Source organism: Acromyrmex echinatior, chromosome 4, assembly GCF_024713525.1.
Source record: "Acromyrmex echinatior isolate Ae372 chromosome 4, ASM2471352v2, whole genome shotgun sequence".
Classification (NCBI taxonomy): Eukaryota; Metazoa; Arthropoda; class Insecta; order Hymenoptera; family Formicidae; genus Acromyrmex; species Acromyrmex echinatior.
In genome coordinates, this window is record NC_141855.1 from 15,433,004 (window position 1) to 15,445,971 (window position 12,968).

The 12,968-nt window shown below is 36.9% G+C and overlaps 1 long non-coding RNA gene across 1 annotated transcript; it reads left to right on the top strand.

The window, feature by feature from the left end:
- Nucleotides 1–497: 497 nt before the first annotated feature.
- LOC147910033 (uncharacterized) lies at nucleotides 498–5,106 on the top strand. Its single transcript, XR_015544860.1, has 2 exons — nucleotides 498–2,952; nucleotides 4,505–5,106. It is a non-coding gene; the product is annotated as an uncharacterized LOC147910033 (long non-coding RNA).
- The last annotated feature ends 7,862 nt before the right edge of the window (nucleotides 5,107–12,968 follow it).

The following is a 12,968-nucleotide window of genomic DNA, read 5'->3' on the forward strand; positions in this document are numbered from 1 at the left end:
TAAAATCTTATTCCTAGCAAATAAGCTATCTATTTTATTTTTTTATAATTAATGAGACATACTTATTTCATAGAAATGTATATTTTGTCATCATAATCAAATTTTTTTATAATTAATATAAAAAAAAAACATAAGTAATATTTGCTTCGCAATATACTTGGATAGTTTCCTCTCAATGTGTACGCTAATAAGAATCGGGACGAGATTCTGTTATATTAACATTTAAGAGTAGGTAAAATGTTTCATATATGATTATAAAAATTATATATAATTATATAAAAAATTGACATATTTTATATACAATTGTATATAATTGTATATAAAAATATATATATATATTATATATATATATATAAAGTATTTTTTCCCGTGTAGGTGATTTGAAAATACGCAAGATTTATTTATTTCCTCTTGAAATTTGCTCTCTTTTCGTTATTTTATTTTCGGAAAATCAGAAGTAGGATTTGAGCGAAAACGTGATATCATCGACCAACCTGCCAACAGTCGCGAGAGCCAGTAGCGTTGCTAACCCGGGCGTTTCAACATCGTTCGGCCATCTCGGAATGTCAGTCACGATCGAATGACATCCACGATCGAGCTGGTTCTCGTCACCTCGTCTCCTCTCCTCTGTTTCGTCGATCGGCCGTCGTAGCGTATTCCCATGGCGTTCGACGAGGGACAAACACTCCCGATAACGACCTTTCCGAGCTGAAATTCGGGCGGCGTGGCGCGTAAACTCGTAAACGAGCGTGTTTAATACCGGTCTCTACAAGCCGCGTAGTCAGTCAGTTGGTACACGCGCGCACGCGGTAGGTCGGCGCCAGATCAAAGGATCACATCTCTTCTACGCACATCGCGTCGTCCGCTGCCACCGGCTTCGTGATGGGCATGGGAACCGATTGCATTACGTCTGGTACCCGAACTGGAAAAGCGGCGCGCCTCGCGAGATCGTTTAAGCCGCTTTTCGAAAGCGAAAAGCTGCGATATGGCGATACACTCTCGAACGTATTCGTCAAAAGAGCTACTAATTTATGGAGCATCGTCGATCGCGGCTTTCTACGTCGATCCACTAGTCGCGATTGCTTTAACTCGAGTCTAAAAATTCGTACAAGGATTTGGCGGGGTGTAGGTGAACGTAATATATCTATTTTCATCGAGAGAATTATTACGATGCGTATTATCGCGTAGAGTTATTTTTATTATGCATCTTTACATAAATAGTGTCAAGTAATAGCGTAATTAGAGATTGCCGTAAATTCTTTCCCTATTGTGTATGACTCGCGATCGCTCTTTGCGATTCTATGATTATTCATGAAACATTGACGGGATAGTTGATCGGAGAAGGTTGGTGTCCGAGTAGGAAACAATTTTGTTTGTATGAGGTCGCATATCCGGCGGGTGATCTTGGCAGATCCGGTAAGACAATGCCGACGTGACGGCAAACTCTTTTACTCCGTCTCTTTTCACTTCTTCATCATGCTTGTAATCCGTAAGCAGCCGTCATCCGAAAGAATCCTGAGGGACAAACAGAAGTAGGGTCCAACATGAAAGAATACCGCTGCGTTGCCCTGTCAGGACTTGTCCTTGGTATACTCAAATTTGGATTTATGCATGATAAAGTCTACTCGTTTGCCACGCATGCAAATTGCTCGATGTGCCCCGAAACATTATTCTTCTACGCAAAGAGAATCAACAGATTGCGTATGAGACGAATGAAAAAATGATGAAACTGAAATAGTCAAAAACGCGTTAGAACGGAAATGAAATTAATTTTTGTGGATTCTTGCTACCGTACGGAAAGAACATTTTGCTAAAATATCTAAAAATTTAGATAGATACAGATCTAAAAATAATTTTGTTGGATCGTCAAAGTAATTACGTATCTCAAGTACAATGAGCATTATATATTATGAGCAATGCAGCAAAAAGCATTTTTGACATTCTACCAACCAATTTAAGCGTTCTTTATATAATAATTATTTTGATAGTTTAAAACAGAATTATTTTTAGGTTTTTATTAAGCTAATTTGTAAATAATTTAGCAAAATACTTTAGCTGCCTCCTCTTTCCGTGGAATCATAAATCTTTTAAAATTACGTATTTTGGCAGTCTTTTTAAAATAACTAGCAAAAATCTGTAAGAAAGAAAATAGATTTTGCAAATATTTAAAAATTGCACGCACCGAAAGGAAATTTTACATACAAGTAGAAGATTCGTATTTCTGCATTTGTGTGTATATCCGAATTCTCGTATGCATCTCTTTCGGGAAAAATGTGGATAGCTTATTTTCGGCGCGATATTCTTTCTTAGCGGAAGCATTCACGTGATCGTGGTACCGATGCGGCGCGAGCCTCGGATATACCGGGAGGTAAGTGTTTGCACTGGTTAGGGTTGCGTCCGAGGTACGTTTGACGTAGAGATTGGTCAGTTTGGCGGCGCAAAACTAGGTTCGTTAGCTGATTGAGTTAGCCCACTCTCTCGCGGTTAGCACTGATTAGAACAAACTGACCAGCCTACGCAGCTTGATTGCGAGACAAGGATAGATGGATGGAGTCGCATCCGTTCACGTATGTATGTAGACAGAAAGGTAGAAACGAAAGATGACGGAGAGGGAGGAACAGAGATGGAGATAGAGACCAAGAGGAAGAGAGAATCAATGGGATTTGTCGGGCGGTCGTGACCACGACCAGTTGTTTTCGGATTTCGTTCCGCCTATCGCGGTAGCGGAGCGAAGCACGAACGATACGATACTCTGCCATCTCTACGTGAGCGGACTGCCAACAGCGACGCCGTTTGCAATACCGGACTATCGGAGATGGACGACTTGACTAATTGGCAATACTTCCTCCCGAATGACCATAAACGACGCCACCAAGCCATGCCACCGAGGATTAACCGCGAAGATGTAACTCCACTAGAGAGTCATTATTTCATCGAAGGGCATGATTTGTGGTTAGTATCTGTGGTTTAGTCTGCAGGTGATATTAAGTAGACTGACTATCACGAAGATCATTCATCTAAGGCGAATTAAATGAGAGTCTTATAATATTATTTTATATCTTATCATTATGATTAGGGGAACATGGTGTTCCTTTAACCATTTGAATTTATAAAAAAATCCATTGGATATTTGTAAAAGTAAATATATATGTAAATATATTTGTAGTATGAGCACCAGAGGTGTTTTATAACTTATAATTATAATAATGAAAAGAATTACTCCCATGAAAAATCATTTATTGTTTTCAAGCGTTTGAATGAAGTAATTTCCATAAAGGCCAATCCATAATGAACTAATCAATCAGCCTCATTATGATTGGTCCATTATAGATCGGTAGTCAGAATTGACTATCGATCGGCCTACAGAAACAGTAGTCTGATAAGTGATTTACAGGCTTTAGTAGCGACAATAACATATCCTAAGCGTTCTAACCTGACAGAAATCAATTTTGACGTTTAATATCTTGCTTCACGACACTATCTTTGCCAGATTCAATCGTTCCGTGCAAAAACGAAAACTTTGAGTCTTTCTATGGTAAAGTTTATTTTTATATTAAAAATATAGACATTAAAAATATAAATAAAATTAAATTTTTGTTGAATATCTTATCTTTATATACACTTTTTATGCATTGATTAAAGGTACATTCCCTGGTCAGAGATACAACATGGATGTTGTATCTATGATCAAAATTTTATTTTTTTTTAATGTTAAAAAAGATATACAAAAGATAACAATTTCAAAATCTATAAAAAATATATGTTAATGTCAACATTTTAAAAAATATTTTAGAATTTTTTTGAATTTTTAGATATCAAAATATAATTTGTACAAGAAAAAAATGTTAAAATTAGTCAAAGGTACATCACCTTCCCTATATTTTATCATTATGCCAGCACACGAAAGAAAATCTTTTATTTCAATATAGAGAAAATCCTAAACTTCTCGTAACAATTGTTAATGATTGATTCCTGCAGAGATCATTTCGAGACGAAAATCCTAATACTAAAGTGTCGAAATTAATATTTTTAACAGTAATTTTTAAATGAGAAGAGAATAGTTTAATGATATTTTGACTGTACAATATCACCCAATTCAGAAAATTTGATGATATTAGCCCGTGAATATGCCCTGGGATCAACTGTTAAAAACAAAACATCAAATATAAATAAACAATTTGATTTATAATGATTTTATGCAGCAAAATAACCATATTTTTCTCCAGTTTTAAGTCAATAACTTTTAAACGAATAAGTGAATTTAAATAAACTTCTGCACAAATATATTATATTATTTTATATTATTGTTTAATCAATATACGTTTTAAATTTGATATAATTATATTATATACATGTATACAATTAACAGTGTCAATTGTCTATTTTCTTGTAGTAAATAAGGAGAGTAGATTATGTTCAAGCTATGCTTTATTTCTCGAATTTTACAATTAGCTAGAGGCAAATGGCATGAATAAAGTAGGCATCTTTGTTTTGTTGAAAATAGAAAAGAGAATGGAATGAGACAGGTCTTTGGCGACCATGTTCTTCAAGATACAGCTGGGTAGAGACGAAATAAGAGCTAAAGTGAGAGGGAAAGAAGGCAAGAAAAAGAGAGAGAAAAGGAGAAAGAACATCAGAGTAGAGTGCACCCCTCGTTAGGAGACAAGGTGGAAGCTGAGAGGTTCGCCAAAGAACGATGCACTCGAGACCTGCATCCCCCAACTCGCGATGAAAAAACATGGCCGACAACTCGAATCACCGAAAAGTCTGCCATCATATCCGTTATCGACTGTCACCGCGCAAACTCAGCAAAGCTTCACGAAAATATATATTCAACTTAATTTTTTAATTAATATAGTAAATTGAAGTATAACAACTTCAATTTACTAATACGTAATAAAAAATTATTTGAAAAATTATCATAATTTGACACACAAACAATTATTTGGTACGTAGTATAATTGAATTCGAACTCTTCAATGTGTTTATTCGTTATATATCGTTTCATTATGCGTGGTTAATTGAAAGACTCTCTAGAAAAATATTGTAACCATCATTTTTTTTTTATGAATAGTGACGTTTTAATAGAAAAACATTATTTATGTATTTTGGTTACATGTTTTTTTAATTCCTATGAAATTAAAAAATTGTTAAATGCAACGTTCTTCCAGGAAACCCTTCAAATAATCATGAGATATACGCGCTTATTTGTATATTAGCTGCAAGAGTAATGATCTGGCACCCTTGACTCGGTATTGTCAAGCAAAAAATCTTATTGTCGCAGAATTAGCGTTCTCGTCCGCGCTCTTCCTTTTTACGCAGACGTTTACGAGCGGCCAGTCCCATTATCGTAAGGCCCCATTCAACTTCTTCTCTGCTACTATTTTCCTTCTCTCCGTTGTAGTGCGCGGGCCTAGTTTTCATTCATCTCCAGTCCGCTGATGGCCTCGCTGACCTCGACGTGGACTCGAGATGAATATTACGTTCGCCGCAATACGCCCTTCATTTGCCCTCCTTCTCGCTTTCTCTCGCACACGGGATCCGTTCCCTTTCAGTTCCTTCTTCTCTTTCTCGTCCGCAACTACGAATCTTTTTCTGATTTTTTTTTTTTAGACGCGACAGAAAGAAACGTTCTCGGGAAGATTTGTATCTGAGGCACCGAGATACGTGCCACGAGGCTAAATCGTTTGACAGCGTCTCGTGTTGCATGTTGCTGCATTTTATTTCCATTCCCATCGGCCGATGCCCTCTTAAGACATTTTCCACAGAATTCTGAAAAGTTGCGCGTGACACGTAAAATATAACTCTTTATCAAGGATTATGCGCGCGGTGCGTAAAATTTATTTGTGAAAAGTATAAGAATGCCATTAAGAAAACACGTTAAATATTATAACTCCATTAGTAGAATCTTACATTTATAGTCTCACATAAGAGGACTAAAGCCGTCTTATCGACTAAATCATATAATTTTTGTATAACAAATACCTTTTTTCTCTTTCACAGATTCGAAAATTCTTTTTCAGAATTAAAGTGTAACGCAATAGTACATATTTGTGAGGTGAAGTTTATACCAAAAACGAAAATGCAAAAAATTTTGAAAATTGATATATTTTTTACCATTTTTTGTGTAACATGGCGTCTCAAACTGTCAAATGACAACATTTGTTTGATATGAAAATTTTGCAATTTATACTTACGAAATAATAATCTACAAACACGTAGTTTGCACGAACAAATAACGAGTTCTTAGAATTAGATTTAGACGCTTTATCGCGATGAATTTTTGTGAATATGAAAATTAACACGAACGTGTTCAAAATTTCTCTATTACTTTTGCCTTACTGACTATGAGTCAGAGTATATATACTCTTCGTGAATGAGAGTCTCAATTCGCCAAGAATATGCCTGTATTTCTATATTCCTTTTGAGTACTATGTTTGGGCGCAACGTTTTGCCACGACGACGCACGATTTGTTCGCTAAATTCTGAGAAAGGAGCGTCATTCAAACGCGGCAAGTTTCGAATCCGCGGCGCATTTGGAGTACGTGATGCGCCTCTGTAACGTTTGAATCATCGAAAAGAAGGAACAATGCGACTAAAGAAGCAAAGCAAAGCTTCAAGAGCAAAAAGAAATACGCTCGTTACGATGGCGTGGAAAATCGCTGCAGTATCTCATAGCGGACGCTGATTAGAACCGATTATGTTACCACGTCATCTTTAATAACAAGTACGACAAAAATTGAAATATCTAATAAGACATGTATAAAGTATGCATCAACTTGATTTTATCTCTCCTGTCAATTGTATTAATATCTTTATAACTTCGATGCATGTGCAGATGCAATACGTTTCCGCTGTCAGCATCACTCAAATTATATATATATATATATATATATATATATATATATATATATATATATATATATATAGTCATAAATGGAGTTTAAATACCTGGATCGAAAAAAGAGAGTCGTCTGTAGAGTCCATTGCGAAGAAAGAAGTAAGAAGTAGAAAATAAGGAGGAGGAAGAGGAGGTGGTGATAAAAGAAGATGAGAACGATGAAAGGAGAGAAAGAGAGAGGAGGAGGGAGGGAGCAGGAGGTGGGCCCCTGGAGGCGAGAGAGGGGAGGGCAAGAGTATAAACAAGAGACAGTCCCCGGCCACCCAGATAGCAGCCTCCTCTTGCTCTTCGTCGTTCTACTGTCTCGACTTTTTCGTTCTCCTCTTTCTCCTTCCTTTGACCTCTTCTTCTCTCACCTTCCTTTCCATCTTGCCTCCACGTACACCTCCTCCCGCTGGCTCCGCTCGATATTCAAACTAATAAATTAGAAGGCCCTCCGGGACCGGGCCCGCGTATGAATCATCTAAAACAATGGAATGCAGACTAAGATGGCGCCTCCGACTCGTCGCTCTCGCTCTCTCTTCCTCTCGTTTCGAGCATCATTCTCCATTTCTATCTTCCTCTTCTCCCGGGCTTGTTGGATATACAAAACGGCGGTGCAGACTCTCACTGACAGCGCGACGACAGACAGTCCATCCGTACTTGGTATCAGGAGGTCCTTTTGTCTCCGCCATAACAGTGGTTCTCATCGGCCGGTGGCAGGATCCGTCCCATCCCGTCCGCCGCGAGTCCCATAAATCACGCTATCGAGCGCCGTGCCGTGAACCCTTTACAAGCCCTCTACGAAGCAGCAACATCTCACCGAGACGCATACTCCTCTTTTTCCGACATCCGCGACTAAAAGGATAGATAGGAGATTTAGTTCGAGCACCGAGGACGAGTTCTCCCAATGCAGAGGTTTACACGCGAGTATGTCAGCCCTGCGAGCAGTTACACGGTGAAACGTAATAGCGTTCCTACCAATTGAGATCACAAAAGGACACGTGATTCGTGTATTATTGAAAAAAAGGCGTTAAAAATACGTCCCTCTCGTAAAAAGAACCTTTTGCACCAAATTATAAAATCTAAGTGGTACTATCTTTATTGTATCAAATTAAAAATTAAAATAATTATTATATATAATATAATAATGTGTTTTAAAGAAGAATTAAATAACTATTATTAGGAGTATGAGATTTAGTTTTGAAGGTTTTGCAAAAGATGATACTAATGTCAGTGTTGTCGAAGATATTCCAATCGCAGCTATTGTTTCTTAATGCTTTATTATTACTCTCTATAATATTTAGTTATTTATTAATAATAGACGCAGTAAACCTCGTGTTATACCATTTAAAAAATGGAGTTTCCTAAACAGTATTTTCGACATGTGTTGCTTTTATGTTTTAATCAAAAGAAAACGACGTCACAGAATTCTGATAGAAACTTATGGTAATGTTGCTCCAATTAAGACATGTGAATATTGATTTAAACAATTCAAAAGTGGTGATTTCAATGTTAACGACAAAGATCGCTCCAGACAACCAAAAAAGCTGAAAAATACAGATTTGCAAGCATCATTGGACAAAAATCCATTTCAGAACGTGTCAGAGAATTAAATGTTAATCGTATAGTTATTAAACATTTACATAATAATAATAAAATTTTTGGTTTAGAGGAAATGCTAAGAAGAATTCCCTGCTTATCGGCAGAATATTTTTGTTTGTCTTAACGCCAGAACACTATCGTGTCTTCAGATCTTATAAGGGAAAGAATCAATAAAATAGAATGCCTTTCAGAACCAGCACAGACTACGTGTATACCTAGGACAAATTATATATGTTTCGATTCTGTTTTTGGATCCTCTTTAGTAACAAATAATTTATCTTAAGAAAGTATATTCGCAGATAAGATGACGCAACTACATATTGAATTAGTTATATGGGAATATGATGTAAAGAGATATTTGAAATATTAGATAAGGGAGAAAGAACCGAAAAAAATAATTGTTTTAAAAATAAAAATACAATAATAATAAAAATAATGTATTAAATAACGTAGCTTTAATTGTAAATTTCGTAGCTTTTATAAATAGTTAATAAGATAAACATGTCTTTGTGAGTCGGCGCGCAAATAGTTAAATGCAATACGATCGACGTGACATTACATCAAATGCCGTCAGGCTGGATAAAATACCTTTTGAATTCCAGTTAAAATACTAATTGTAAAATACTTTTAAAAAGTGTAAAATTTAAAATGCAAAAAGTTTAAAATGCAAAATAGGTTTTTTGAATTTTAAATGTAAAATAAATAAATAGGTAAGTATTTTAAATAGTTTTCAAATGCAAAATTTTTTTCTGCCTTAGTGAAAAAAAATTTTTACAAAAAAGTACATAAAAACTATATAGATTGAGACAGAAGTCTTAGAAATTCTTAATTTTTCGTAGTGGAATATATTGGGTTGTTTGGAAAGTAATTTCGTTTTTTTTTTTTGTGAAAATGAACCCATATATCGAGCTTCGAGGTTAAACCCAGGCCTTTCAAGTGGTCATAAACAGTTGAAAAAACGAAATTACTTTCCGAACAACCCAATAGAATAGGTTTGTTTGTTTCAGAAATCCATAATTTTTCGTAGATATTTGTAGCGAGACGTTGTTTGAGGGCAGAGGATTTCTTGGTTTTTCAAACAAATAACGCTCTGCAATTCTATGTTTCACTACGAATATTTATATTATTATGAAAAACTAAGAATTTTTAAGATCTCGTTTTAATCTATGTAGTTTTCATAAAACTTTCCGTCAGTAGTATACATTTTTTAAAAGTATTTTACGTTTGTAATCCATTTTTAACGGAATTTGAAGCCCTGATTACAGTATTATAAATAAAGTATTTCTGACAAGAATATTTAAAATTTTTTAATTGATTTGGAAATGGAACCGTTTACTTGAATAAATCAAATTAATACGAGAAGCGTTGGTTACGATCAAAATTAAATGTTAAGAGTAATATACATTTTTAGAAATCTATATAGTATTTTATATAAAACTAGAACATTCATTTTTTTTATTAAGATTCGATATTTATGGACTATCTGGAATTAATTTTCTTTTTACAATTTAATTTGCAGTTTGTTTGAATATTTACAAAAATCTTTGGCTCCAATAGGATTTGATTCTTCTTATACATCAATGATTCTAGAGAAAATTTGTGAAAACATAGAAAAACCATTTAACATTTACCTATTTTATAAATGGTTAAATGATAGACATGATTCCATTTCAAATGTAAAATGAAAATGATTTTCCAAAAATTTAAAATAGAAAATGCAAAATGTCATTTTCATTTTAAATACATATTTAAAATGGAACTATTTTAAATATTACCCAGCCCTAAATGTAATATTTGCTTCGAGACAGTTCTTCTCAAGTTAAAATGGAGATTAATAGATAGATCGTCTTGTTATTGACGTTATTTCGCAATTATCTAATTAGACATGTAACAGTCATATGATGCTCGACGTCGCCTATGTGTAGGTACGAATAGGATTATTCTCGCTGCAGTCAATGTTTCGATTATATGTGAAAATATGATGTACGTGATCAAGCAGGCGAAGTAGAATCCGTGCCTTCGTTACTAACATCGTAGAAAGTGATACGTGGGATGTTAACTGGCGCGCTGCAACCGTCGAAAGATAAATCAAGCACAAAAACTGTATCGCAGATCACGGATAACGTGAACCTTTTATGACGGGGCATAATTTATAGTTTTATTCATTGTCTGCAGATGCGTGCAGCGAGATATTTCAAAAAGGTGAACAAAAAGTAAAATCAGCAATAAGATCCACTATTTCTCTTTTCTTTAAATTCTATCAATTTTTCAATTATTACTTGAAGAAATTCTGTTTGACATAAGAGAGTAACGATTAACTACTCGATGCTATTCTACATTGTTTGTATATCTACCACACTGACAATGAGTATTGTGAAAAATATACATAAAAATTAACATATTGTAACAAATGTTTTTTTTCAATTGAAAAATGAAAAGAACGGTTTTACTAAAGTATCTAAAAAATTTATTTGTACTACACGACAGACCGGTCGAAATCAAAGAGCATTAAAACCGTCCGTCACGTAGCATTCGATTTCAGTAACGACGGTTAATTCATTGAGGCAGAACGATGGGTCGATTGTGTTTAGCGCCAATGATAGGTGGTACACGGGCGGTGCGTTAAGAGCGGACCAAAAATAAATCATGCCACCCGCGCGGCCGGCGGCGATCATCCCTCTGCGAAGCGTGACCATGTTGGCCAACAATGACCATTGTCCGGCCGATACGCGGCCACTCGAAATCATCTCCGGTCACAAGTCATTACCTTTTCATTTTAAATCACCCCTACCACGTTGACCGGCTGCTAGCTTTCACGGGAAACGGAAAGTGCACGAGGGAGGAACGTGCAGACGCATGCTGACGACGTGAAGCACGGGGGATGGGGGAGGGGGGGGGAGGGTAGAGGTGATTTCGCTCAGATCCGCCGCGTGCGGCTGACGCCGTTAAATGGACAGATGAATGTATTTTTGTCACGTGCGCGGGAGTAATTAACGCGTCGTTAATTGCAATCGACGTAAATGCGCGAGCGCGATCATCGTCTCATGGTCGTAGATCATGAGAGAAGGATTATCATCGTTTAATGGGACATTCTAGAGGCCTCATGGCTGTCATTTGATAATTCGCTCTCGTTCGAATCGCTCAATTAATTGCCGAATCGTTCTAACTACGTCATTCTGGCTTCTTACGGTTAGCATCTTGACATTTATATCGTTCAGAGAAAGTCTAACATAATGTACATAGAAGATAATAATTAAGATACAATATAATAAAAGATAGATTACACTGGCATGGCTTTGTCGAAGCTATAAGTTGACTTTCTAATTCTACGTTTCTCTCCTCTGTTAAAATACTGAAGACTATTACAAATTTTCAATTAGTCGTACATTATTATCGTCATTATGTTCTTTTAATCTACCTGGAGACAATGTTCCGCATGACGAAGAATTAAAATGCAAAAAATCTGCACCCACGAAACCGCAAACACTCTGAAATCAAGGAGCGGCAAAGACAGCGCGGGCGACGTGACGGTTTCACGACGCCGCCGCGCCGCGCCGCTGACGGACGGACGGACGGACGAATGACAGATAACCATAGAAATTATGCGCGCGGACACTGCTTAACCGTAACTACGGTCGATCCGCAACGGCCTTCGTCGCGGCAGCATAGTGACCAATTTCACCCGAACCACTGTCATCGCCACGCACCGGACCATAGCGAATAGTCGCTTCTTTCGCCGCGCGGATGTCGTGAAAATAACTATGCGTGGCCGTCCGTCGATTCGAAAAAGTCGGTACCTACGTGACAGCCCCCGCTTCTCAATCGTTGGCTGGTCGCTGGGTCACATCGGTAGATACCGACCGTGAAATTCTGGTCTGCGCAATTCTTAACGGATGTCTCTTATTTCATTTTCCCTAACCGGCTTTCCTGCCTCCTTTCTCTTCGCAATCTCTTTTTGTTCACAATTAAAAATTAAATTAGTCTGAGAATTACGTTTAATCGAGGGCGTCTGATACGCCTCACATTATTGAGTTGAAAATCATTGGGATGACGCCCTCGTTGAAGTGGCGTTTCTTTTTTTTTCGTTTTTCGTGCGAGCGTTGATGAAATTAATCGCATTTTAGCGAACACGAGAACGAAGTACGACATCGTATTGCGCGTTTATAATATATTTTATATTATTTTCTCAGTCTCATTGCAGAGACTCGCAAGTGGATTTCTACATGACGGATGCAAACACCTTGGCGTGGACGCGTGGAAGCGACATTTCCGCAAATCGCAAATCCACGAAACGATTTCGCTCGTGTCCGCAGCACTTCCTGGCAGCATCGTCGGTATCTCCATCCTGTCGCATAATGGAATAGCGGCTGCGGTTGTTTCACGAGTTGTTCACATGCGGAAAACCGTGGAGGAAGGGGCGTGACGGCGCGTCGCGTCTCGTCGTCTACAAATGACATTATAATCGCCTGGAAGATTTTTCGTC